This window comes from Oryctolagus cuniculus, chromosome 4 (genome assembly GCF_964237555.1).
Source record: "Oryctolagus cuniculus chromosome 4, mOryCun1.1, whole genome shotgun sequence".
NCBI lineage: Eukaryota > Metazoa > Chordata > Mammalia > Lagomorpha > Leporidae > Oryctolagus > Oryctolagus cuniculus.
The window spans coordinates 91,319,795-91,347,350 of NC_091435.1; the positions used below are offsets into that span (position 1 = coordinate 91,319,795).

Here is a 27,556-nt window from a genome sequence, read left to right on the forward strand (position 1 = left end):
AATGAGGATTATAGTGTCTACTTTTGCTCTGGAAGATTTTATGCCATAGTGTGTGCCTGCAGTGGTATAGAATATTCTAACATTTCTTCCTGAGATCCCATCCTTATACGAACACAGAATAATGTTATGCACATACAATGCTAAAGATTATCTCTGGGGGCCAACGCTGTGGCATAGTAGGTAAAGCCACCGCCTGCAGTGCCAGCATTCCATGTGGGTGCCGGTTTGAGTCCAGGATGCTCCACTTTTGCTCCAGCTCTCTGCTATGGTCTGGGAAACCACCAGAAGATGGCCCAAGTCCTTGGGCCCCTGTACCCACGTGGGAGACTCAGAAGCTCCTGGCTCCTGATTTTGGATCAGCACAGCTCCAGCCACTGCAGCCACTGGAGAATAAACCAGCAGATGGAAGACCTCTCTCCCTCTCCCCACTCCTCCTCCTTTCCCCTCTCTCCCCCTCCCCCTCCCTCTCTCTGTGCCTCTCATTTTCTCTCTGTATAACTATGGCTTTCAAATAAATAAATAAATCTTTTTTTATAAAAAAAAAAAAAGAGTATCTCTGGGCTGGGTATTTTTTTCATTCATATTCTCTGGTTTTAAAAGACCATAATATTTACCTAGGTCACTCTCACACAACTGATCTAAAAACCAACACAATCAAGAACTTTTCATTAGAAGAGACAGGGTGTCAACATTTTAAAATCCCAAGCCCCCACCCCCAAAAGAGTCACTGCTTTAGCTGGAAGATCTGCTGATGCATCACAAATTGAAAGTCTGGGCCTATAATCAGAGAGGTTCAGAAGAGAGATGGAGCTTCCAACCGGACTGTATAAGTAAAGGGAACGTGTTTTAATAGAATGGACAGATTTATTGAGAAAGGCAAGGCCCCTGGAAAGTTTCGATGAAATATCCTGTTTTCATAAAGGACTCAAATCAAATTAAGAAAAGAACATGGCTGACAAGACGCCCTGCAAGAAGCTCATTATCTGCCACCAAAAATCAAAACATTAACCTTACTTTAATGTTATTCTTTGTTTTACGGCTTAGAAATATGACATTAGAACTCAAATCACTCACATGGCAACTCCAATGAGACCCTAGGATACTGACTTTATAAGTGTAGAAATCAAACTTCAAAGATCACATACTTAATAATGAGCAGATATCTGGATACTAAAACCAGGAAGCACCATCGCAGTCCCATGCTGCAGCTTCCTAGTTGGAGCCTGCCATTTAAAGAGAGTAACTGAACATCAGGAAGGGAACACAGAGTGTATAATATAAAATTCAATTACGAAAGCACATTTATGTTGACTTCAGTCACAAGTGAAAGGCGAGAGAAAAGACTTCACCATCTGTGGTCTAACCAGAAGGTGACACATTACTAGGCTGAGGCAGAAGACGTGTTCAAGGCAGGGTTACCATGAGCACCTGCTGAGGTCTCCCCAGTGAAGTTTCAGAGATGCAGTTCTTCCAGCAAAGTGTTGAAACATAAGCCACAGAAAGAACTAGAATCTGCACCGGTGAGATGTTGCGCTGGGTCCTTCATCACTAAGTCCCTCCTTAAGTTTTCTAGCTATAAAGGTCCCCAGTCCTCTTCCCAGGATTTGCTTATCACGTGTCCTCAAAAGCTCCTGTGTATTTCATAATGCAATGTAGTTGCCATCAATGCACAAAGACATCTGGGGCAACTGACAAATCCCACACTAGCCGCTTGGTACTGAACCCAGTTGTTCTTGGCTGTCTCTGTGTATTTCACGACTGTGGACCCAGAATCTGGCATGTCTACATACTTTTGTCAAACCATTCATCCTCTCCCAAGAAAAAGGTTCTCACCTCCAGAAGCAATTTCAGCTGAAATTATATAAATCCGTATAAATCAACCTCAAACTTACAAAACTTCAAGTTATTATTAACCATGCAAAGCTAGACCTACCAAACCTAGATGATATTGTGATAGGGCTATTAATAATTTCTACTGTAATTTGGGAAAAGAAAAACAAATTAAAGGAAGCTGAGAAAAAATGGAGAAGCAAGAAAAATGACAGGGATTAGGAAATAGTAAAAAGAAATGGAAGGACATGGGAAATAAGAGCAGGGAAAGGGGTCTGTTCAATGGAGTTTTCACAAGCCATTTTATCCTCTGAACCCACTAAAACACCACAAGACAAATCTGAAGCAGGATGCTGATCCTAACATTATGAACAAAAATTATAACAAATTATGACAAAGAAGCATTAGACAAGCCTAAAAATACCTAATACTTCATATTTTGTTAGTGTCATAGTATAAATGAGCAAATATGACAGAGCTTTGTAAAAAAAACAAAACAAAAAAAACTTTCAGGGCCAGCCAGCACTGTGGCATAGTGGGTAGAGCCACCACCTGCGGTATCAACATTCCATATGAGCATTGGTTCTAGTCCCGGCTGCTCCACTTCTGATCCAGCTTTCTGCTGTGGCCTGGGAAAGCAATGGAAGATGGCCCGATCCTTGGGCCCCTGCACCCATGTGGGGAGACCTGGAAGAGGCTCCAGGCTCCTGGCTTCAGATTGGCATATCCCTACCCATTGCGGCCATTTGGGGAGTGAACCAACGGATGGAAGCACTCACTCGTGCACGCTCTCTCTCTAACTCTGCCTTTCAAATAACTAAATCTTTAAAAAAAAATAAAAAAGAAAAATATAAAACTTTCACTGGGCCGGCACCGCAGCTCAACAGGCTAATCCTCCGCCTAGCGGCGCTGGCACACCGGGTTCTAGTCCCAGTCGAGGCGCCAGATTCTGTCCTGGTTGCCCCTCTTCCAGGCCAGCTCTCTGCTATGGCCCGGGAGTGCAGTGGAGGATGGCCCAGGTGCTTGGGCCCTGCACCCCATGGGAGACCAGGAAAAGTACCTGGCTCCTGCCATCAGATCAGCGTGGTGTGCCGGCTGCAGCGCGACCATTGGAGGGTGAACCAACGGCAAAGGAAGACCTTTCTCTCTCTCTCTCTCTCTCTCTTTCTGTCCACTCTGCCTGTCAAAAACAAACAAACTTTCACTAAGCCAATAAAATATAACTGGGTATCCCTGTTGACCTTGATGCTCATTCCAAAGAGAGGACATTATATTGAAAAGAACACTAGAAGACAAGACTTGGGTTTTGATCTTGGTACTATGATTTGCAAATCTTTTATTAGAACTTGTATGAAGTATACATTTCCATTTTTTTAAAACTTTTATTTAATGAATATAAATTTCCAAAATATGGCTTCCCCCCATAACGTCCCTCCAACTCGCAACCCTCCCCTCTCCCACTCCCTCTCCCCTTCCATTCACATCAAGATTCATTTTCGTTTCTCTTTATATACAGAAGATCAGTTTAGCATACATTAAGTCAAGATTTCAACAGTTTGCTCCCACACAGAAACATAAAGTGAAAAATACTGTTCGAGTACTAGTTATAGCATTAAATCTCAATGTACAGCACACTAAGGACAAAGATCCTACATGAGGAGTAAGTGCACAGTGACTCCTGTTGTTGACTTAACAAATTGACACTCTTTATCCAGCAACCTTATCCATGCAAAAAACCTAAACCATTGCAAAAAGACTAAGAATCACTGTGCCTACATTTTGTGCATTTTTGTAAATATCATAGAGCAAAGATAAAGATTATCTATGTTAATGGTAAAGAAATTATCAATGTTAACATTTGTTAGAACTGCACAATTTTAAACATGGAAATACATCCCCAGAAGTAACTAAAATGTTTGTTATTAATGGGTGCCTTTGACTGCATCAAACATGCAATGCCCTCCACTCCAGTCATCAAATCCCATTCAAAGAATACTTTCAAATGCACCCTCTCACCTGCCACACTAAAATACTTATCAAGAAAAGAACATATTCCATATCTTATGAATGACTTGATTGTCTCATTAAAGTAATGTTTGCCAGTATTTAATTGCTTCCCTCCCTGATTTTAATTTCCTCGCCTGTCAGCATTGATCAGAGGCACTGAAATCTTCTGACATCCTGGCTGATTGTGTTGGGATTAATCAGATTTTTAAAAAGTAAATTGCTTTGGCCTAAAGGTAATGTTAAACGTTAATGTGATATTTATAAGTGTCCTATCAATGGAACTCACAATCTAGAAATTCAAAGACAGCCTTTAGGAATTCTAAGTAAAAATGTAAGTAGCGTTCAAAGTTCCAGCACTGGATTTTTAGATCAGTACAGTCATGCACTGCATAATGAGGTTTTGATCAACAATAGATCACATATAGGACAGTGGTCTTGAATTAGATTATAAAGGGGCAGAAAAGTTCTTATCCCCTAGTGATGTCATAGTGAATACATTCCTCATATTGTGGTGCTGCTAGTTCAAACAAACTTACTGTACTGCCAGTTGCATCAATGGGTAGCAATACAATTACATACAACACATAAAACATATTAAGTGACTATAGTATTGATTTGTGTATTTACTATACTTCTTATGCAAAACAGTATGTCATTATTTTAGAGGTTATTCCTTCTACTTATTAAAAAATGTTTACTGTAAAATAGTAAGCTATGTTACACCACCAGCAGCTTCACACATCTTGACTTTAACACTTCTCTTGATAGATCTGAGTGAAAAAGAAATGCTATCTTCAATTAACTTTACACACATGTTTAACTCTGTTAAATAAAGAGTTAACATAGTATACAAAAGAAAAAAAACCACCCTGTTCCTCAACAGTCAAGACAAGGGCTATTCAAGTGCCAATTTTAATCCTACAGATTGCTTTTAGGTGTTCTATTAGTTATTACAGATCAGGGAGAACATATGGTATTTGTCCCTTTGAGACTGGCTTATTTCACTAAATATTATGTTTTTCAGATTCATCCATTGTTGTAAATGACTGGAATTCATTTTTTTACCACTTTGTAGAATTCCATAGTGTATATATCCCATAATTTTTTATCTAGTCTACAGTTGATGTGTTGGGTTTATTCCATGTCTTCGCTATTGTAAATTGAGCTGCAATAAACATAGGGGTGTAGATAACTTTTATTTACTGATTTCATTTCCCTTGGGTAATGAATTCCAAGGAATGAGATGGCTGGGTCATATGGTCAGTCTATATTCAGATTTCTGAGGTATCTCCATACTGTCTTCCATAGTGGTTCTAAAAGTTTACATTCCCACCAACAATGGATTAGGTTGTTTGTTGATTTCTGTATGAAAGCCATTCTAAAATGGGTGAGGTGAAACTTCATTGTGGTTTTGATTTGTATTTCCCTGATGGCTAGTGATCCTAGGCATTTTTTCATATGTATATTGATCATTTGGATTTCCTTTTTGAAAAATATCTGTTTGAGTCCTTTACCCATTTCTTCAATGGGTTGTTCATTTTGCTGTTGAGTTTCCTGATCTTTTTATATATTCTGGTTATTAATCTTTTATCAGTTGCATAGTTTTCAAATAATTTCTCCCATTCTGTGGGTTGTCTCTTCACTTTCTTGAGTGTTTCTTTTGCAGTACAGAAGCTTCTCAACTTGATGTAATCCCACTTGTTAATTTTGGCTTTGATTGCTTGTGCCTCTGGGGTCTTTTCCAAGAAAAAGACCTGTGCCAATGCCTTGCACAGTTTCCCCAACATTCTCTAATAATTTGATGGTATTGGAATGTAGATTTAGATCTTTAATCTACTTTGAGTGGATTTTTGTATAAGGTGTAAGATAGGGGTCTTGCTTCATACTCCTGTATGTGGAAATCCATTTTTCCCAGCACCATTTGTTGAAGAGAATATCCTTCCTCCAGGGATTGATTTTAGCTCCTTTGTCAAATATAAGTTGGTTGTAGATGCTTGGATTGATTTCTGGCATTTCTATTCTGTTCCATTGGTCTATTCATCTGTTTTTGTACCAGTACCAGGCTGTTTTGATTACAGATGTCCTGTAGTATGTCTTGAAATCAGGTATTGTTATGCCTCTTTTTTTTTTCTTGTATAAGATTGATTTAGCTATTCTGGGTCTCCTGTTTCCATATGAATTTCAGCATTATTTTTTCTATATTTGAGAAGAATGTCTTTGGTATTTTGATTGTTATCTCACTGAATCTGTAAATTGCTTTCAGAAGTATGGACATTTTAATGACATTGATTTTTCCAACCCATGAACAGGAAGATTTTTCCATTTTTTGTATCTTTATTTCTTTAATATTTTATAATTCTCAATGTAGAGATCTTTGACATCTTGGTTAAATTTATTCCAAGCTATCCGATTTTACTTTGTAGCTATTGTGAATGTGATTTGTCTTAGAAGTTCTTTCTCAGCCATGGCATTGTCTGTGTATACAAAGGCTGTTGATTTTTGTGTATTGATTTTATATCCTGTTACTTTACCAAACTCTTCTACGAGTTCCAGTAGTCTTGGTGGAGTTTAGATTCCCTATATATAGAATCATGTCATCTGCAAATAGGGATAGTTTGACTTCCTTTTTCACAATGTATATTCCTTTGATTTCTTTTTCTTGCATAATTAGTCTGGCTAAGACTTCCAGGACTATACTGAATAGCAATGGTGAGAGTGGGCATCCTTGTCTGGTTCCGGATCTCAGTAAGAATGCTTCCAACTTTTCCCCACTCTATAGGACGCTGTTGGTGGGATTGTCATAGATTGCCTTGATTGTGTTAAGGAATGTTCCTTCTATAACCAATTTGTTTAGTTTTCATCATGAAAGTGTGTTGCATTTTATTAAATGCTTTCTCTACATCTATTAGATAATCATATGGTTTTCGTTCTTCAGTTTGTTAATGTAATGTATCACATTGATTGATTTGCAAATGTTGAACCATTGCTGCATACCAAGGATAAATCCCACTTGGTCCAGGTGAATGATATTTCTGATGTGTTGTGGATTCGGTGGGCTAGAAATTTGAGGATTTCTGCGTCTATGTTCATCAGGGAAATTGGTCTGTAGTTCTCAGTTGCATTTTTTTCAGGTTTAGGAATCAAGGTGATGATGGCTTCACAGAAAGAATTTGGGAGGATTCCCTCCCTTTTGATTGTTTTGAATAGCTTGAGAAGAATTGGAATTAGTTCTTCTTTAAATGTCTGCTAAAATTCAGCTGTGAAGCTACCCAGTCCTGGGCTTTTCCTTGTTGGGAGGGTCTTTATAACTGATTCAATTGCCATCTTGATTATGGGGTTGTTTAAGTTTTCTATGTCTTCATGGCTCAACTTAGGCAGGCTGTATGTGTCCAGGAATCTCCATTTCTTCTAGGTTACCCTATTTGTTGGCATATAGCTCTTTATAGCAATTTCTGATTATTCTCTTTATGATAGCATCATCTTCTCTTGCACTTAAGTTCACGTTCTTCTTTGCATCATGGCCCTAGGAATGATAGGCTAAACCATATAAATACGCACCATATACGCTTGATGTGTAGAAGGTGGTATCATTTACGTTTCTTTAGTACACTCGGTGATATTCATACAATAAATCACCAAACAACACATTGCTCAGGAAAGTATCCCTGTCACCAAGCAATGTAAGACTGTTCTTTGGGGAAAAAAAATCCATCAACAAGTTCTCAATGGGCATGTAGCATTTGTCAGCAGGCACTTTGGGGTAAACAAAGTATTAAGACAGAAAGCTACCTCAGAAAGTTTGGGGAGACTAATAAGAATGAATTAATGAAATTAAGTTCACCTTCACTGGAATAGCCATTTGGGCACTGAAAATTTACATTTTTATTTATAATTATTGACAAAAGCTATATACATTGTTGCTTCCACACAGACTAATTGACTGCTCTTCAATGCAACCCAATGAAGTATAATTAGTGTTAGTACTGGTAGCAATCTTCTGCAATAAAGGGACTCCTTTCTATACACCGGATTATGGGCAAACTTGGTATTGTGATCAATTAAATCAGACAATACAGCATGATCACTTTTGGGATAGAGGAAAAAATATTTTAAAATCTTCTATGTATAGTTTCTCACTGCTAATTTTTGCGTTAATATCTATCAGAAACAATGCATATGGCACTCAGGAATCCCAAGTAAATGAGATGATAGTGAAATACTCTATAAGGCAACCTAGCATCATAAGATTATTTCTATGTGTCTATGTTGCTATTCCTACTTGGAAATACAGAAATATGCATTAATGTAAATTTTAGGTCCCCAAAGTGTGTTATTGTGTTGATTCTAGGCCTCCAAAATTTTATAGAAAAATGGAAAATGTTGCATGCATGCAACTGCAGCAGAAGAGGGAGTCAAGAGTAACACATGGATCCTTTAAGTTGCTTCTTACAAAAATGGTTTTATAACCAAACATTGCAAACCCTAGTATGTGTTCTGTCTTTCTAGTTGAACACGAGCTCTTCAGCAAGCTCTAAGTGTTAGCTCTGATGTGAAGACTTTCTGGACCCAAAAAGAGTTGTACAAAGCGGTTCCTTTTAAAACTACCATAATGCTTGCTTTCATATCTCTACCACTAAAATTGTCACATGGCCTTAGCACTTTAGTATATCATGCATCTTAAAGACAGTTTGTTGTATAGCTTCATTCCTTGAATCCTACTCTAAGTACAACACCTGTTCCTTAACAGGTACTCAAAAAATGTTCACTGAATGAATAAATGGATGGATGGATGGCTAGATTGGTGGATGGATGAATAACATTCTATGTAACAACTTAATACCTAGCCCAATATATATAGGATGTTAGTTTATTGAATTGCAATTAACTGAGCATTTAATTTATCAAGATGTATTATTCAACTAAATGCTTACAAAAGTTATTAAGTAACCCTAAGTTAGGGGTTCAGTGAAGAATGAGACAATTTACAATAAGCCATTTATCATTATCCCATTTTAAGGGTGAGTAAATGGTTTCATAGAAAACAAAAGCTGAACATGAGTAGAAATGTAGGCAGCATGGAGAAAATTCATAGAGAAAAACAATATTTGCTAAAAAAAAGTTCTGTTCTATATACAAAATAAAAAGGGAAATAAATCTAGAAATAAGAATTTTTGTAGAATGGATACTAATAACATCCATAGAAGGGGAAAGAGGAGAGACACCATGACAAAGGAACTCTTAAAATAAATTCTAAATGCCAAGTGCATCTATATAAAAAATAGAAATCTCTGGACGGATAAAAGACAACAGAAGTAATCATATACCACATCTTCTTTACTCATTCATCCATGGATGGACATTTAGGTTGACTCCAGATCTTGGCTATTGTGACAAGTACTGTGATAAACATGATAGTGCAAATATCTTTCAAATACTGATAGCATTTCCATCCGATATATTCCCAAAAGTGGGATAGTTGGTTCATACAGTAGATTACTTTTAGTTTGCTGAGGATCCTCCATACCATTCTCCATAATGGTTGTACTAATTTGCATTCCCACCAAAAGTGTATCATAGTTCCCTTTTCTCCATATGTTCACCAGCACTTGTTATTTTTTATCATTTACCTAATAACCATTTTAATTGGAGTCATTCACAATAGAATGTTACCTATCACAAAATAGAATGAAACTCCGACACCTGAGACAAAATGGATAGAAGTGGCCATCATCGTTTTAAGTGAAATAAGCCAGACACAAAAAGTCAACTACTGCATGTTTTCTCTCACATATGGGAGCCATAAAAAAAATTATTCAATATAAATCTAAAACAATGATTACTATTTTACTGAAATAATGATTACTAGAGGTTAGGTAGGTTCAAGGGATGAGAGAGATGATATAGTGGGTACCAAACAGTCAGGTGAAGGTAGTGGGCTCTGGTGTTCACAGAGGAGTCAGGTAGCTATAGCCCATGATGAAGGAAAAGGAAGGGCTAATTGCCTGGTATACAACTGGTTTTGCTGTGTACATCTGCTGAAATACTGCACTAAATCCAATAAAATACAAAGGTTTTCATGTTAATCCACAACCTACAAATAAATTAATAAAATGGGAATTAAAGATAATATTTATTAAACATATGTTTCAGCAACTGAGTCAAACATTTTACATACTGTAATCCTTCCTACTCTAGGAAATCATTATTACATCCACTTTCAAGTCTTAGTTCTTCAACTGTGAATTCACACATCTAATGAGTATGGGTACTAGAATTCATTCCTCAGCTTTTAGACACACAAACTCACACTGTAACTAGCATAGTGTCAGAGAAGAGAAACAGACTTTAAGGAGTTAGAAAGCATTATGAAAATCTGTAAGGAAATGAAGAAATGAGGAAAGTACAAAGAACATAAGTATCAAAAGTGTTCTAGGCATGCAGGTGGCAAGAAAAAGTCTGAACAAAGAAGCATACAGAGAGAATTAAAGCTATCTTTGAATATTGGAGGACATGTCATGAGTAAGCCATATATATTTTTTGAAAATATGCAACTTTAGAATATTGGGATGAAACAATGGGAGATCTAGTTTCAGAAAAATACGAAGGACAACTTTCAAAATGATGCTGTCTGGCAGTAGAATAAATTACCCCTCAAAGAACTGAAAGTGTTTAAATAAAGGCTAAATGGCCATCTGTTGGAGAAGGTGTGGGTGATATCTGGTAGGAGGAGGGAGTATGCATTCCAAGACTGGCATTGCAACTTTGTGTTTAAGAGGTTTCCGAGTCCAACAGTGGGAGCTGGAAAGGAAGTAAATCACCAAAGGCCCAGGATTGGTGAAGAGCTAATCCATAAGGATAGTATAAGGTCAAATCAGGCCTCGTTTTGGAATAGTAAGACAAGACACCAAAAAACAATCAGAAAGAAGTCAGCAAAGTTAGGTTCAAATAGCTCACAAGTGGAAAAAGACAACTGAGTATTAGAAAAGTAGGAAAACTGGTATTTTATACAGAACATCCAATTCATTTGAAAATAGTAATTTGAGTCAACAAGTATGCTTTCATGATTTCTAAGATTTATTCATATATGTTCATATACATTACCACATGCAATCCCCTTGATCTCCCCAAAAATCTATAAAACAGAAGAGAGGTATTAAAGAGGACATGCAGTCTATGGGTCAGTTCTATTGGCTTCAACAACATTTTTTAGCACAGTTTCACAGTCTGGCCAGTCTTTGCTGAAAGAAAGAGATTGCATAAAATCTCACCTTAGTCAAAGCAACATTAAGAGAAGTATTTATTAGGCAACTTCCCTCCTGTAGGCAACAAAAGGAAGGTGGAAAGGAGGGGGAGGGGAAAGGACAATAAGAAACAGGAATTTTGATGGAGAATAAAAGAACAGAGGTAGGCTGTCTCATGAGATGACTTGCAGTGATACAAAAGAGTGTAATTGTGTGGACAATTTTGTTTCCTGTGACTTTTAACTAATTTAATCTAGAGAAGTGTGTCCTTCAATGCAAACTCATTGATTCTTTCTTCCATACAAAGCTAGAACTCTCCATCTTGCCCAGAAAATGAGTAAGCATTCAAATGCTTCTGTAACTTCCTTCCCAGACTTGCCAAAGACAAAACCTATTGTGTTTAAAGATGCAACCTTGATTACTACTGAAAAGTGAAAGGATATGGTGAGTAGCAAGTAGAGAAAATATGCAGTGTTTAATACTAGAAAAAAGTGACTCATTCTTAAGTTTAATAATTACATATATTTTTCATCACCATCTTTGAGCAAGAAGTTAGTTATCATGAAATATCTGAAACTGAAGCAAGAAATCAAGAGACTAATTGGATCTGGTTCTAGCACTGTCCCTAATTCATTATACACCTTGAGCAGATGTCTTTCTGCTAACCTCTTTTGTAAGATGAAAGAACTGAATTACTTGTCTTTTATAAAAATTTTGTATATATTAATATAGTATTGATGTATACCATAAATATATACAATTTTTGTACAATGTGATGTTTTGATATATGTATACTGTGGAATGACCATGACCCAGCTAATTTACATGTTAGTCAACTCTATACAATTACCATCTTTGTATACATATGTGGACAAAATTTAATATATGATCTAGCCCCTTGGCAAATTTAACATTCACAATATAGCATTTTAACTATCATTCCCATGCTTTATATTAGAGCTCCAGATATTATTTATCATAATTTCATAACTGAACCTCTATATCCTTTGACCAATGTCTTCCCATATCTCTTCTCTCTAGACACTAAAAACCACTGCTCAACAGTGCTATTGTTATAATTTATATCTATATACGAGATCATGCTTTAAGATTTTTATTTATTTATTTTAGAGGTAGAATTACAGAGAGTGGAGAGACAGAGAGAAAGGTCTTTGATCTGCTAGTTCACTTCCTAAATGGCTGCAACAGCCAGAGCTGGGCCAATCTGAGGACAGGAGCCAGTAGCTTCTTCTGGGTTTCCCACATGGGTGCAGAGGCCCAAGTACTTGGGCCATATTCTCCTGCTTTACCAGGCCATAGCAGAGAGCTGGATTGGAAGAGGAGCAGCTGGGATATGAACCAGCATTCATAGGGAGATGCCAGTGTCCCAGTTGGAGGCTTAGCCTACTATGCTACAGCACTGGCCCCTTCATGCATTATTTATTTTAATGCTTATTCCAATTGGCACAATATCTTCCAGGTCAAACCATGTGGTAGCAAGTGTCAGTACTCCCTTAACTATTTTATTAATTTATTTGGAGAAAGAGAGAGAAGGAGAAATAGATAGAGCCCCCATCTGCCATTTCACTCCTCAAATACCCGCAACAGCTGGGTGTGGACCATCCTAAGGCCAGAAACCTGAAACTCAATCTGGGTCTCCCTCATTGGTGGTAGAAAACCAAATAGCTGAGCCATCAACCTGCCAATTTCCAGGGTCTGCTTCGGCAGAAAGCTGAAACCAAAAAACAGAGCCATAACCCAAACCCAGGGACTCTGATATGGGATGTGAGCATCCAAAGTAGCAGCTTAACCACTACATAAAATACCCTTACTTCCTTCTTTTTAAAAGCTGAATATACACACACACACATACACACACACAAAAAGGGACTTCAAAAATTTTGTAGAAAAGTGAAAATAAGAATTAAGTTTATTCTGGTGCAAAAAAATTGAAATTTATGCAGCATTCTTTCATAACATTCATTTTCCATGAATTTTTTGAAGATCTCATGGGTATGTGTCAGTGTGTGCGTGTACTAAATAGATATATATCACAACAAATGGATGCATAAAATTATATATATATATACACACATGCACACACACCCACAGACACACAACATACACATATAATGGACTACTTCCTAATCAACCATTATAAAAAAAATTCACCCTTATAATCTGCAACAGCATGGTCAGACTCAGAGGACATTACTTTAAATGAAATATGCCCAACACAGAAACAAAGTACTCCATGATATTACTCACAGGAGTAATACAAAAAGTAAATCTCATTGAAGTAGAAAGTGGAATCATTGGTGACCAGAGACTAGAGAAGGAATGGGGAAAGGGAGAGATGTCCATGGGCACAAGCTATAGCTACACAGACTACATTCTGGTGTACTATTACACAGCAGGATGATTATCATCAATAATCACGTATTGAATAATGCATTTTTAATTCAGAGCAGCTAGGAGAGGATTTTGAATACTTCACCACAAAAAAAAAAAAAAAGTTTGAGATGGTAGATAATCACCCAGATTTGATCATTACCCAATATATACATAAATGGGAACTTCAAATCATAGCCCATAAATCTAAAATTTTCATGTGTCAAAAAAAGGACAGGATTATCTTTGTAGTTCTTAATAAATGATATACAAACATGCAGGAATCCTCTAGATCTTTCCAGGAGTCCACATGTTCAAACTCATTTTCCTAGTAAGTCTAAGATCAAATGAGCCTTTTTCACTGTGTTATTTGCAAAAAGAACAGTGGGTAAAACTGAGTTTTAACATGAATCAAGGCAGTGGCTCCCAACTTTAGTAATAGTCATTGTGCTTCTCACCACAAGACACACAGTAAACCTGGGTGGGAAGCCACTTTCACTCAAGACTCTCCTTACTGCACTAAAAACTATATTACAGCGCAGTGTTTTAGTGCACAGCCTTTCAGTGTTTTGTGTGAAGAGACGCAGTACCTAGGAAGCACTTCTGCTGACCACCACACTATAGCAGCTGTCTCCAGGAAATGCACTGGTGTGAGTGTTGGAGTGAGAGCCGGTTACTAACTACTCTTTGTTAAACATCATTTTTATTGAAACAGTAACTGACAAATATGGCTCTTTAAACTTAAGTTATGCCAGAGATTTCCTTAAAAATAAATCAAGAAAGTCCATTATTTCAAGAAAAATAACAGTATTTGTTGCCAACAATAAAATGCAAGTGTAAAAGTGACAATAATCATTTGAAAACTTTACAACCACCACTGTGCACTTGACATCTTTCTAATACTTTAAGTACTTTTTTGATGAAATCGGTGATGATATTAATGATAATGACCGTTTACACCATAAAATGAGATGTGTTAACATTTGGAAGATCTACATAAATTAACTGACTCATAGTTTCCAAATAGCCAACATATGATGTTACAGAATCATAGGAGGGGACCCATGGACAGTGAGAACTGAACAAATGGATTTTAATACAACAGTGTATAAAAATCTCTCAAATCTGATTTCAGATTTCACATTGGACTTAACCATTTAGGAAGCTACCAAGTAAGTGTCAAAACTGTCAAGCTTTGGTGTAAGATCAAAGAAGAAAAATCTCTAATTGTCTCCCCTTTTCCTTCCTTTTCATACTAGGTATCTTTGTGAGGCTGGATTTTCTTCATAAACTTGAATTAAAATAAAATTTCACAACAATGTAAAGACAGAATACAGATACTCCTCACTAGCTGTTTTTGTTTTCAAAGCATAATTTTTATACTTGTATAATTTTTATTTTTTATTTCTGTTTGTAATGCAGTATCATTACATTTAGTCCATATAAACAAAGGCTCATTTTTAAGTACCTTAAGGAATCCAGAGATGCAACCATTAGACGAGATGAGATTTAGACTCCCTCCATACCCAGCACCATTCTCTTTTGGTTCTAAGCCATTAGGGAAGATCAAGAGTGGCTCAACTCTACTTTCAGGCCCTGCTACCTTTTTATCTTTCTGAAACAATCACTAAAGCGAGACCCTGGAAACACTGAACCATCTACGTAACCGCATCATCGAGGAGGCCATTCATTCATCAAAAAACATTCATTGTATGCCTTTCACAGAGCAGACATTGGATAATGGGGTAGCTGGGTCGGAATGCTATCAGACCCTGCTACTACTCAGGGTATACTCATTGCCAAGATACAAAAATATCTCCATACCTGTTTGTTAATGTAAAATAGGAATGACAATGAAACCTACTCTACAATTATTGTGTACACCGAAGGAAATGATTCACTAAAGAGCTTACCGTGCCCAGCATCTAACAAACACTCAGTAAATTTTATTTATTTTATTTATTTATTTATTTATTTTTTGGACAGGCAGAGTGGACAGTGAGAGAGAGAGACAGAGAGAAAGGTCTTCCTTTGCCGTTGGTTCACCCTCCAATGGCCGCCATGGCCGGCGCGCTGCGGCTGGCGCACCACGCTGATCCGAAGCCAGGAGCCAGATGCTTCTCCTGGTCTCCTATGGGGTGCAGGGCCCAAGCACTTGGGCCATCCTCCACTGCACTCCCGGGCCACAGCAGAGAGCTGGCCTGGAAGAGGGGCAACCGGGACAGAATCCGGCGCCCCGACCGGGACTGGAACCCGGTGTGCCAGCGCCGCTAGGCGGAGGATTAGCCTTTTGAGCCGCGGCGCCAGCCCTCTATTGTTTTTATAACTAAGATGCCCCTCACCAAAAAAAAGGATATCTGCAATGTTCTTGAAAGATATAAAGCAGTCTAACATCACCATATCAAAAGTTCAGAATCTATCTCAATTGCTAACTTACTCACTGTGTTAGATGAAAGATGAAATGGCACAGTTTCCAGGAGTACTTGTTTCTCACAAAAAAAAAAAAAAAAAAAAAAAAAAAAAAAAAAAAAAAAAAAAAGTCTTGGGCAGGATGAAATCAGGGTTACAATCATGACCCACCTCTACGAAAGTCCCTTAGCTCTGTGTGGTCAGGTGAGCAAGCAGGTCACACCAGCATCTCAGCACTATGTTGACAGGGCAGAGGATGACAAGGAGCTGAGGATTCAAACCAAGTTCTTGATTACACAAGAGAGATTTTGACTTTTCCTTTGTTTGGGCAGAAAGACAAATTCATTAGATCTCTCTACCTCACTTGATATCCAAAAGGAATGCGGTTAGGGACAAATAAGATGCCTAGCAATCTGAAGACACACCAAAACAAAAAGGACGGCTTCATCTTGCTAAGAATATTACTGACAGGAGAGAGAAGAGCCCTTCGACAAACTCCCTTAAGTTAGAAACAGAATCCTATGTGGTATATTCACCTACAATTTCTTTGTAAGTATATAAAGGAATTACCCTTAAACTAATTATATTAGTGAGACCTAATTTTACTTTTAATGGAAAATGAATGATACTACCTTTATTTCATTTTATTTCATCAACTATAAGTACAAGCACTTCAGTGTCAATACTTTACTAACCTGATCAGACTTTAACTGCCAAATTAATAGAATGATGTAAGTTATACTTCCAGAAAAATGTATAGAAATGATCATGCCCCCTTAACAGGACTTGGATCTTCAATCAGGAAATTCAATTTTAGCTGCAAAACTATGTTTTGGCAAAAGTGCAATTGAACTCAGTGTACTTGTCACATTTCTAAATATACTCCGGTCACCATGACAACAAGGGAGACTGATGGGTTGCTTAAAAGAGTACGGTATATTTAATTGTCAGCATTTTAAACTGACTCAGAAAAATGCTGTGTGATAGGTCTACTCACCATGGTTACTGCTGGCTGAGTCCATAATAATAAAAGGTTCACATACGCACATCAGTGATGTGCGCACAAAGAACGTAAAAGTGAGGAGCCCTGGTATTTCTAGCATTAACATCAATCTTGAGCTTTAGAAAGGACTTCTCATTAAGGTGCCACTCAAGAACCTCTCTCCCAAAATAGTCAGATGAATCCCAGGATCGACATCTGCACCCAGGGCCACTAGAAAAAAAAAAATCCTAAATCAAATTCCCACACTTACTTCCCTCTCTGAGACTCAAGAAAAACCTAGGACAAATCTGGAAGACAGGACGAAAGACCCTTTTTTTTCTATGTAGATCTGTCCCCAAATGATAAAAGGATCCACTCATTTCCTAAACAAATATTTCCTGAACAAAGCTTCCTATGTAAAGGCATAGGCTGAGGATATAGTTTGAAAAATTAGACCATGGTCTCCACCCTCAAAGAAGTGGCATCCTAAAACAAAAGGCAGACAAAAATATAAATCAAGAATTCATTAAAGAGAATGAACTAATCCAAATGAAATGATACCTTAAATTATTTAATTCACTGTACATAGTACCTAGCATATGATAAGTGTTCAGCAAATCTTCACCATTACTACTACAACTGACACATCACTCACCAAAACAGCCTGCAATGTATATAATCATACTAATCGCGCTTTCAGAGAACCTTAAGTGCTACATAGAATATAAAACAAGATAATGGGAGAAAATGATGGAGAGGGGGAGGAGTGCTACTTCAGCTAATGATTAGGAAAGAGCTCTGGAGGGAGATGGCATTGGAGTGAGCTTTGAGTGATAATTCCAAGCCAGCTTTGTATAGAATCAAATGAATACCAGGTGGGAACAAATACAGTGTGTCTATAGCTTATTGAGTATAGTGGTGAGGTGTAGAAGATAAAGGAGAGGACAAAAATTCACTTCACAGCACTTAGCAGGCCATGAAAAGGTCTGTCTATTGTTTCTAAGTACCACAAAAGACACTTATAGTTTAGGAGAAGGGGATGTGATATGATCCAATCAACAATTTTATAAAATCTCCCTACAGGAGGTGGAGGAGAGACACAAGAGAAAAAACATAAAAATATAGAGGCCATTTTAGAGGCTCTCCAGGCACAACCGTGGTAATGGATGCCAACATAGATTGACATGTATGCAAAAAACAGTGAGACAATCACAATTCGGGAATATTCTGGAGGAAGAACACATACCCCCTAGCCAACCATGTACTCTGAACGAGGTGGGTAATAAAGTGAGTTAGAGCCCTACCACAAGGTCGGGGTTGTGTCCCATGATGCTATAGATTTGGGGAGGGGTTATACTGCTGCATGTCTAGCAAGCTCCCAGACATTACTGCTGCTCTACAAACCACACTTTGAGAATCAAGACTCTAAAAGGGTATGGAACACCAGTCAAGCAGGAACTTACAAGAGTCTGGCTCAGGGTTAACAAAAGGTAGATAACAGAAAAGAGGACCAATTCTAAGAGATTTCACACAGAAGAAACTAACGGAGACTAAAAAATAAATCACCCACGAGGGAAAATGAAATGGACATGGTGGTGCTTTCTTTAATGACACTATATAAATAGAACTAAGTAGTTTCTATTTAGAGCAAAGCACTTTTACAAGTAACATTCCATACAATCACAGTCGACTGCTATAAGGGTCAAGGAAATGGCATGTGATTAGAGTTCATAATAATAATGCTTATCATTTATTGAGAGTTTCTTCCATGCCAGGCACATGAAACACCTCTAAATATGACAATAGCCCTCTTCCTAGTTTTAAAGTGACACACTGTTTCCCAGAGATACATTGTGTGGCTCACCCAAAATCACTCCTGCCTGAACTGGAGGCAAACCCAGTAACAGACCGTGAACCCCATGCCTTTCTACTTCCATTATGCCCAAGAAGTTGAACCTAGATAGAACAGTGCGAAGCTCAGTCACGACATTCATCCTCAAGGTTGGCATTCTCTTCTAGTCTAACTTAGCTTCAAGACGACAATGGGCAAAATTGGAGTGAAGAACCCAAGGTCACGTGGTCACCTGTAGCAGAACCATGATTCATTTCATATCCATATGAAAGAAGCCTGGTCTGAGTGCTTCATGGGGCGCTCACTTGCTCATTCAGGCTCAGGGCTCCACTCTGCTGCACCAGTGCTTTCCCACGTCTCAACATCTACCCTCTGAGCTTCATTCTGCCTTTGCTTTACAGAGTGTTCTGTCCAGAGAGTAACCAGCTCTCCGCACCGCGATGCCTTTGGAGTGAAGATGTGAGAAAGAGGCCCTTATGTGTGAAGATGCACAGTGAACGGTAATAGATATTGACAAGGCATCAGTAGATAAGAAAAATGAGCATAGACATTTCCCCAGCTCAGGAAGTGGGTAAGCAACGAGCCACAAGATCTTCCTTCTAGTCACCCACACTGTGCTTTCCCAAGATGATTCACAGGTATGGCTCCACAGACTGACAGAGAGGACAGTGTGCAAGAAGATGAAAGGGTGTTTTTATGCCTGCTCTCTTATTTTTTATTTGTTCCTTCTCAAGTAATAACTATTAATTGTGCTATGCGGGCAGTACAGACACGAGTCTACCGGGAAGCCAGCACAAATCCATCAAGTGCTTTTAGCCCAGGCTTTTCAGATGCAATTGCTTACCACATTTCCACTGTTATTTTTCTCACAGCTAGAATTAAAAAGTGGATTTTACCACATATTCACTCCAGTGCCCTTCTCCCACACCTCCAAAGAAAGAAGATGGTCTGTCACCAGAAAAAAGTCACAAGACATATGTAAGACAATCAATTCATTTAGCATTTATCAAGACTAAGTACTGGGCTCCGAAATAGGTATCCTACATACGTTAACATACAACAACCCTGTGAAGCAGATACTGGTCAAACTGTACAGAAGGAATGAATGCACAAAAATGATAACTTACTTGCCTGGAGTAACAAGGCCAGAAAGTAAACACAAGTCTCTGACTCTAAGGCCAACACGTTTCCCATTACTACAGTTGCCCTGTACATCTCCAAAAGCATCCATATTCTTCCATTCTTTTCTACAGGAGAATCAAGGCTTCAAATATTCTTAAAAATGAAGCTGTAGGTATGGAGGTAACACTGATTCTGTAAGGGTTGCCTCTGACCAAGGCAACCTGTTTTCGACTATTCTACAGCTGGTTTCTGAGTCTGCCTTGAAGGCTCTTGAAAATTCAAAAAAAATTGTCAGCCAGACCCAGGGCAAGCATGGAAGAAACAAGAATCAAGAGAGAAAAGATCATGGAACAGTGAAGACCTGTGACTCATGTGTTCACAGAGGCTCTAGCACATTGAGATGTTGGAGACAATAAAATCATCTGGTGAAAAGCTATCTAGCTCAAGCTTCAACTCAGTTTTTATCATGCCCTCATCCACCATTTTGTATATAGGTGCTGGAAAGGATCAAACAAAAGGAAAAAGAAAATCTAGTCTACAGGCCTTTGTATGCAATACCAGGACAAAAGTAGGAATTAATTTGTATAAGTAGTATCTATCTCTGTCTCTCCTTACCTACAGAGGTTGTGGGATTAAGCATTTTGAAAAGATTCTTTATCATAAGTTGAGCTGACAGGGACACCTGATGAGAATGGAAATTAAATCAAAAAGTAAATAACCACTTGCATCAATGTACTTTTACTCTGGGTAGCTTAAGAATATGGCTGCCTTATAAAGGTGGCTATTTTTCCTCCTCTAACCATAAATATAAGGTAGCTTTCTTTTCTTAGTCATTTTGTCTTTGAACAAATGCTAGTTAACCACCTCCAATGTACTGTCACATGGTTTGGAAGGGGAATGGATGGCAGAAAGAGAAAAAGAAACAACTCCTATTTCCAAAGGGCTCAAAGTCTGGAACCTAAGGCCCAGCACAAAATGTTGTGATTTTTTTTAAGTCAGCAAGTTATGTTCTCAATTATGAAAATACCAAATGTCAGATTCTCCTCCAGTCCAAGCAATAATCTGAAATGAGCCAATTCCTCTGAATCAGACTTTTTTTTTAATGAAAATTGGAGCTTTTCTTTTTAATGCCAATATTGTTAGAACTCAGAGGAGAATACAAGGTCAATTTATTGTGTTCCATATTCTTCCTAAACTCTAATCGATGAGTATCCAATGGAAATTTAATGAGCTACATATGCAGTTGTCAATATTCTAGTAGCCACATTTAAGATTAACAGGGAAAAAAAAGGGCATGCATTTGTCCTAGTAGTTTAAGATGTTGGTTGAGATGCTGGTACCCTGTATTGAAGGGCTTAGATTCCAGACCTGGCACCACTTCCAATTCCAGCTTCCTACTAATGTGCATTCTAGGAGACAGTGGTGATTGTTGAAGTCTCTTATCAACATAGGGCCCCTGCGACCCAACTGGGAGACCTGCATTGAACTCCTGACTCCCTAACTTCAGCCTAACAAAATTCCAAATGTAGGCTTCTGGAAAGAGAACCAATGGATGGGAGCACGCGCTCTCTCTCTCTCTCTCTCTCTCTATCTCTAGCTGCATCTCTTTCTTCCTCTCTGCATCTCAACTAAATAAACCCATTTTTAACAATAATCACAAAAAGAAACTTTAAAAACACATCCAAAATATTTTTCTTTCAAAGTATGACACTAGCCACATTCAAATGCTCAACAACCCCATGTGGCTAATGGCTACTGTGGATAGTACATTGCCAACCTCTCAACCTTCATCTCCCAGTATGAAAACAGATCAAATCACTGCAATAGTTATCAGGATACAATTACTCCCTCAGGCAGACCCAACTCTCCCAATGCTACAAAGAATTCCTCTCAACCTTACTAACCACAGGCCCAAGGGATCTCAGGAGACTTTGATGGCAAATATCAAAAACTGGGTCATGATTCTATCTCATATCTGAGGCTGAAGAAACCAAACAGGACCAAGGATTACTACCAACAAAGTTGCTGCCTGCCCTCCACCATGGTCTGAACATGGTTTTTGTCCCCTCTGAAAGTTCATGGGTCGGGTACTTGGTCCACGGGATGGTGCTGCTGGGAGGAGGTAGAACCTTCTAAAGCAGGGCCTCACAGAAGTCCTTGGGCCACTGAAGACATGCTCTCGAAGGCAGTTCGTGTGGATTTCTTTGGTGGTTCTCTAGAGCACGTTGCTCTGAAAGCCTGATTCGGGCCTCACTCAGCCTCTCTCTGCTCCTGATTTAAGATGTGATGGCTTGCTCGGACATGCACTCCCATTTGCCATTCACCATCTGCCATCCGTCACGGAGCCCAGAAAGAACTAAACTGGTGTGGGTGCCATGCCCTTGAATCTCTAAACTTGTGGGCTAAATAAACTCCTTCACTTCATGAAGCCCATGACAGGCACTTCATTGTAGTAATGCAAAGCTGACTAATATACCCACCCTACCCACGGGAATACCCTTTCTACTTATAACCTCACATTCACAACTTGAGACTACCTTCAAACCTCCAGAGCTTTAAGTTAAGTTTCCCTTCCCATCTTTAGTCACCAATACTTACTCTTCCCATCCCCTCTGCACATCCTGAGAGACCAGCAGAGAGTAGGCAAATGTTTGATTAAATGATTGAATTGCACAGTCTACTGAACAAAAGAGGCAGGAAACTCTCCTCTCCACTCCTGGTTTTGGTTCATGCATAGAGAAAATTCTGTGCCCTTGTCAAAGAAGAAAGAGTTCTCCTAGCACTCTCCATTACTCCTTTGTCACAGTAGGAGGAGTGATTTTACCTTACTGGAGAATGGCAGACATCCATTAGGTCATTTGTCAAAGAGGGTGGAAATCACAGCCAGGAGCCAAGGGTAAGAATGGGCATGGCCTACCTGTTCCCCCTAATACCCTTTTCTGTTGGAGATTTGCTTCACTGAGACAGGCCCAAATCCCTTTATTGTTTCCTGGGTAAGCATACACAAAACTAGTGCTGTGACTCAACTACTCCTCAGGGCAGCCCCAGAGTTGAGACAGGAAGGTAGGTTTATAGCAAGCCCCAACAGGGTCTAAAGGTTCTAACCACAATATCTAATTGAGCTGTAGGATCCATGGGCTCTCAGACAATACAGTAGGTAGCTAAAGGACTAGCCAGGAATTTTCCAAAGTGTCCCAGATGCTAGTCTTCCACCTAAACATAAAACAACGAAGTTATGTCAATATCACATGCTCTCCAAAAGGACACAATGAGAGAGGCACCTTCACCTCTGTGGTGGTCTTCCTAGAAATCTACAACCCCAGTCAAATCATGAGAAAGTTTCAGGCAAACTCAAACTGAGAGACTTTCTATACCTGAGCTTTACACTTAAAAGCTTCAAGGTCATGAAAACTGGAGAAAGGCAAACAGTCACGGCCAAGAGGAGGCTTAATAGACATGATGATTAAGTACAGAGTAATGGGCTGAATTGGATCCTGGGACAAACAAAAGAAAAAATTGGGGAAATGCTACTAAAAATCTGTAGCTTCACTAACCATGTTATATCAGTAACAATTTCGCAGCTTTGATAAGCAAACACTGAGAATAGAGAAATGTAATTGATAATAGAGGAATATTACTGAAGCAAATCCAGGAGCTCTCTGGACTTCTTTGTATCTCATCAGCATCAACAGGTAAACATCACTGGAGGATGAGCATGCCCAGGAACAGAGCTGACAACAGTAAGAGTCATCACACGGAGGGCGATCTAGGGTTTTGTTGTTCTAATGAGCTACATCATTTCAGAGACACTTGATTGGTTAAAAAATTCAATGGCAGCAAGAAATTGGCTGGATTAAAGAGTTTTTTTAAAATGATGCATGGATGCATACATATATACTACAATGAGCCAGACCAACTGTGCCAAAAAAAAAAAAAAAAAAAGAAACTGGTAATCAAAAAAAAAAAATCCATGTTTGTTCATTGTTAAATTTTGTTTACTTTATATTTGAACCAGGATTATAGAGAAAAGCATCTTCTCAAACTATATCTGGAGCTGGTGATGTGACATAGTAGGTAGAGGTGCTGCCTTCCACACCAGTATCCCATATGGGCACCGGTTCATGTCCCAGCTGCTCCACTTCCCATCCAGCTTTCCGCTAATGGCCTGGGAAAAGCATTGGAAGATGGCCCTGCTGTTTGGGCCCCTGTTACCCAAATGGAAAATCCAGATGAAGCTCCTGGCTTCTTCAGCATGACCCAGCCCAGGCTACTATGGCCATCAGGAGAGTGAACCAGCAGATGGAAGATCCGTCTCACTTTTTCTTTGTCACTCTTTCAAGATGAATAAATAAATCTTTATACACACACATACACGCACAGACACACACACACACACACACACACACACACTTGAGGGTTCTGAAGATTATACTGGCCCTGCTTTACTTAGAGAAAGTCAGTTACCATCTGTGCTCCTGAGGAGGAAGGAAGCTAAGCCAACATATTCATGAAGGATTTGCAGACTCCGTGTGCCCAGACCGTTCAGTCCCCATCTCAAGTGCATGGAACCACATAACCCAGCTACGGAACAATTCTTTTCAATAAATCTTGAGGGGTTTTTTTTCCATGTTTTTTCTCAGGTGTTTATTTTTCAACTCAGTTTGATTCACCAAGCCAACCAGAGACCAAAAAAAAAAAAAAAAGAGAGAGAGAGAGAGAGAGAGAGAGAGAGAAATTAAATTCCACACTCTTCCATAAGATAGGTAAAGAGGTAGATAGATAGATGAAAAGATAAAGACAGAAATAAGCAAGAAAAGAAAGCTAAAATTATCAGAGCTGAGCTAATAAGCTGAATTATTCTGCTAAAGAAAGAACTTTAGGAAATATTCTACTCCCTTCCTGAACCCACAGAACTATAACAAAAATATCTTCATACTCAGAGTCCTTTTATTAATCCTAGTTTTAGAAAAATGTTTCCCTTCAACAAAGGTACTGAGTGTCATAGAAACCATTTCATGGAGCCCACCAGTTTTCAGATGAGGAAACACGGAACCAGAAAGTGAATGGAAATGCCCAAGTTAGCTCTTTCCTGTGAGAAACCATCCTCAACAGTTCTTTAGGTATTCAAATCTCAAAATAAAAAGCAAGCACCAAGATAATTTCACAAAAGGACTCTAAGTAAAGTGCAATGCAAATAGCAGATGCAAAGACAAATGAGAGCAGGCTCTTTCTGGTCTACTACAAGGAGCTTTGCAACCAGTTCCCAGCCTCCTTGAAGGGCATCTGGCGAAAGTTCTTTTCCCCCTAACATGAGGTTTTTTTGTTGAAGATTTTTTTTATTATTTGAAATGCAGAGTTAGAGAGAGAGAGAGGAGAGCTCTTCCATCAGGTGGTTCACTCCCCAGATGGCTGCAGCAGCCAGGGCTTTGCCACATCAGAGCCAGGAGGCTGGAACTCCCAAGTAGGTGGCAGGTATCCAAGTACTTGGGCCTTCCTCTGCTGCTCTCCCAGGAGCATCAGCAGGGAGCTGGATCAGAAGCCAAGCCGCCAGCTCCAAGGGCCACCCACACTGGACTGCATTAACAGGAGGCGGCTTGCCAGGCTGCACGACAGCACCAGCCCCTGGGGGGGCACCTTGAACAAAGCTCTTCCCCAAGGATGCAGTTTTCCTACAGACTCTCTGGTTCTGTCTGCCTATCCTCCCACACTCCAGATACACAGATCCAAAGGCAGAGCTGGCATTTTTCTCATTGCCTCTTGGTGCCTCCAGAACAATAGGCCATGATCACATGTCTACCCTCTCTTGCCTGCTAGTCTTCTTTCATCTCCGTTGAGATTTTCAGTTCTGGAATCCTCTCTTTTCCCCCTGTGCACTTTCCTTCAATGCCTCCATTTTTTTGTCAGTTCTAGGAAGAGGCCATTAGCATGACATTTCAGGCATTTTTGTCTTTTATCTGCTCTGAGCCTCCCCAATACTGGGTTAATAAAACAACTACCTGGCCAGCACCGCGGCTCAATAGGCTAATCCTCCGCCTGCTGCGCCGGCATCCTGGGTTCTAGTCCTGGTCAGGGCGCCGGATTCTGTGCCAATCGCTCCTCTTCCAGTCCAGCTCTCTGCTGTGGCCCAGGAGTGCAGTGGAGGATGGCACAAGTGCTTGGGCCCTGCACCCGCATGGGAGACCAGGAGAAGCACCTGGCTCCTGGCTTCGGATCAGCGTGGTGCGCCGGCCGCAGCGGCCATTGGAGGGTGAACCAACGGCAAAGGAAGACCTTTCTCTCTGTCTCTATCTCACTGTCCACTCTGCCTGTCAAAAAAATAAAACAACTACCTTCCCCACTCTCAGACTTGATTGGCTAAGATAGCAATAGTTCAAAAATAACTTTATTAACAGTCCTTTTAACTTACAATACAGTTAATGAAATATTCCTTACTCATGACCACATGTGATTGTCACCACTCCAGTATTAGGTACAACACAGCTGAATGCCCATTTCTCAGAGGGAAAGCAAAGATGTAGCTTGACCAGGCACATCACAGGACAGTGTGGGCCCACTAACTGAGTCAAATCACCCCATACCTGACCAAACAAGCATCCCAGGTTTGAAGAGCCCTTGCATGAAAAATGACACAAGAGCAATGGCGAGGACAAATCTTGAATCCACACTTGAATTAGTCCGGCATTTGTAGCTAACTTAGGGAGAAAAAAAGCTGAAAATAAAGAAAGTCGCCTGAGCCGATTCTGGTGGAGATGATTAGCAGAAATATCTTGCAAAGAACGTGGGTGTCCTAGAAGACTCATCGTCGTCGTCATTTTAATTTCTAATCATGCTGTGTGGGCAGGTGTCCGTGTAGCAGAAACACCATTGGCACCCAGATTAGCAGTTTCATCAGGAGACTAGAAACGAAGTCTGCAATTCTTAGACCTCAGATCCTGAATCACAGCTTTCCCCTCAGGAATCAGCAAACACACAGTCTGTGCCTTAGCAAGGATTGTTGGGTCTGCCAAGGGAGGGAATCAAATATCAGATCCATCTGAAACAGCACACTGGAGCAAGATACAGGAGGCTCCCTGGGAACCCAGAAATATACCCACTGCGGAGATGGAAAACTGAAGTGGTAGTCCCACATCACAAGCTTAATTCACTTGGGGCCTTTAAATGATTCCTCTGCCTTCTTTGCATTTGTTTGTCATTGTGTTTTCATAGTTTCTAATCAAAAACTATTAGTTTTCCCATGGGACACGGGAGGCGGCCAGGAGGAAAAGTGGCCAGCGGTGGAGATTTGTGCCCCCGGCTCTGTACCATCCTCACCATTAGAGCAGGCATGTCAGTATCATTCTGCATCAGTTCCCACACTAGACCAGGGCCTCACTGCAAGGCTTACTGCAAGTGGCCAAGGTCACAAAACTCTGCTATCCTGTCAGCTCCAACATTTGGATTCTACTCAAATGTTTTCTCTTGAGCTAATTTTTCTACTGCAATCTCCTTGATCTAAGGAAAACTGTTCTGTAGACTTTAAAAAATCAACCTATTAATACCATGATCTGAAAGTGTAATGCGAAGCCTGTCCACTATTTTCCATGCCTCCACAGGAACAGACGCCTGGTGAGACTCTCCAAAGAGAAATGAACTAAGTGACAGGACTGAGCCAGCCACAAATTCTGCATTACACAGCGATCTGTTTCTGTACAAATATTTCTTAAATACTTAATGTGCTCCAGA

General features: G+C 39.5%; 1 protein-coding gene across 19 annotated transcripts in view; it reads right to left on the bottom strand.

Moving 5' to 3' along the window:
* Window positions 1-27,556, bottom strand: part of LPP (LIM domain containing preferred translocation partner in lipoma) — a 727,525-nt gene that overhangs the window by 544,605 nt on the left and 155,364 nt on the right. For 2 of the 19 annotated variants that reach the window (XM_070072377.1, XM_070072381.1), the window contains one exon: window positions 16,050-16,145. The exons of the other annotated variants lie outside the window; for them this stretch is intronic. The gene's annotated coding sequence lies outside the window, so the exon portion shown is untranslated. The remainder of the gene's footprint in view (window positions 1-16,049; window positions 16,146-27,556) is intronic. 19 annotated transcript variants of the gene reach the window in all.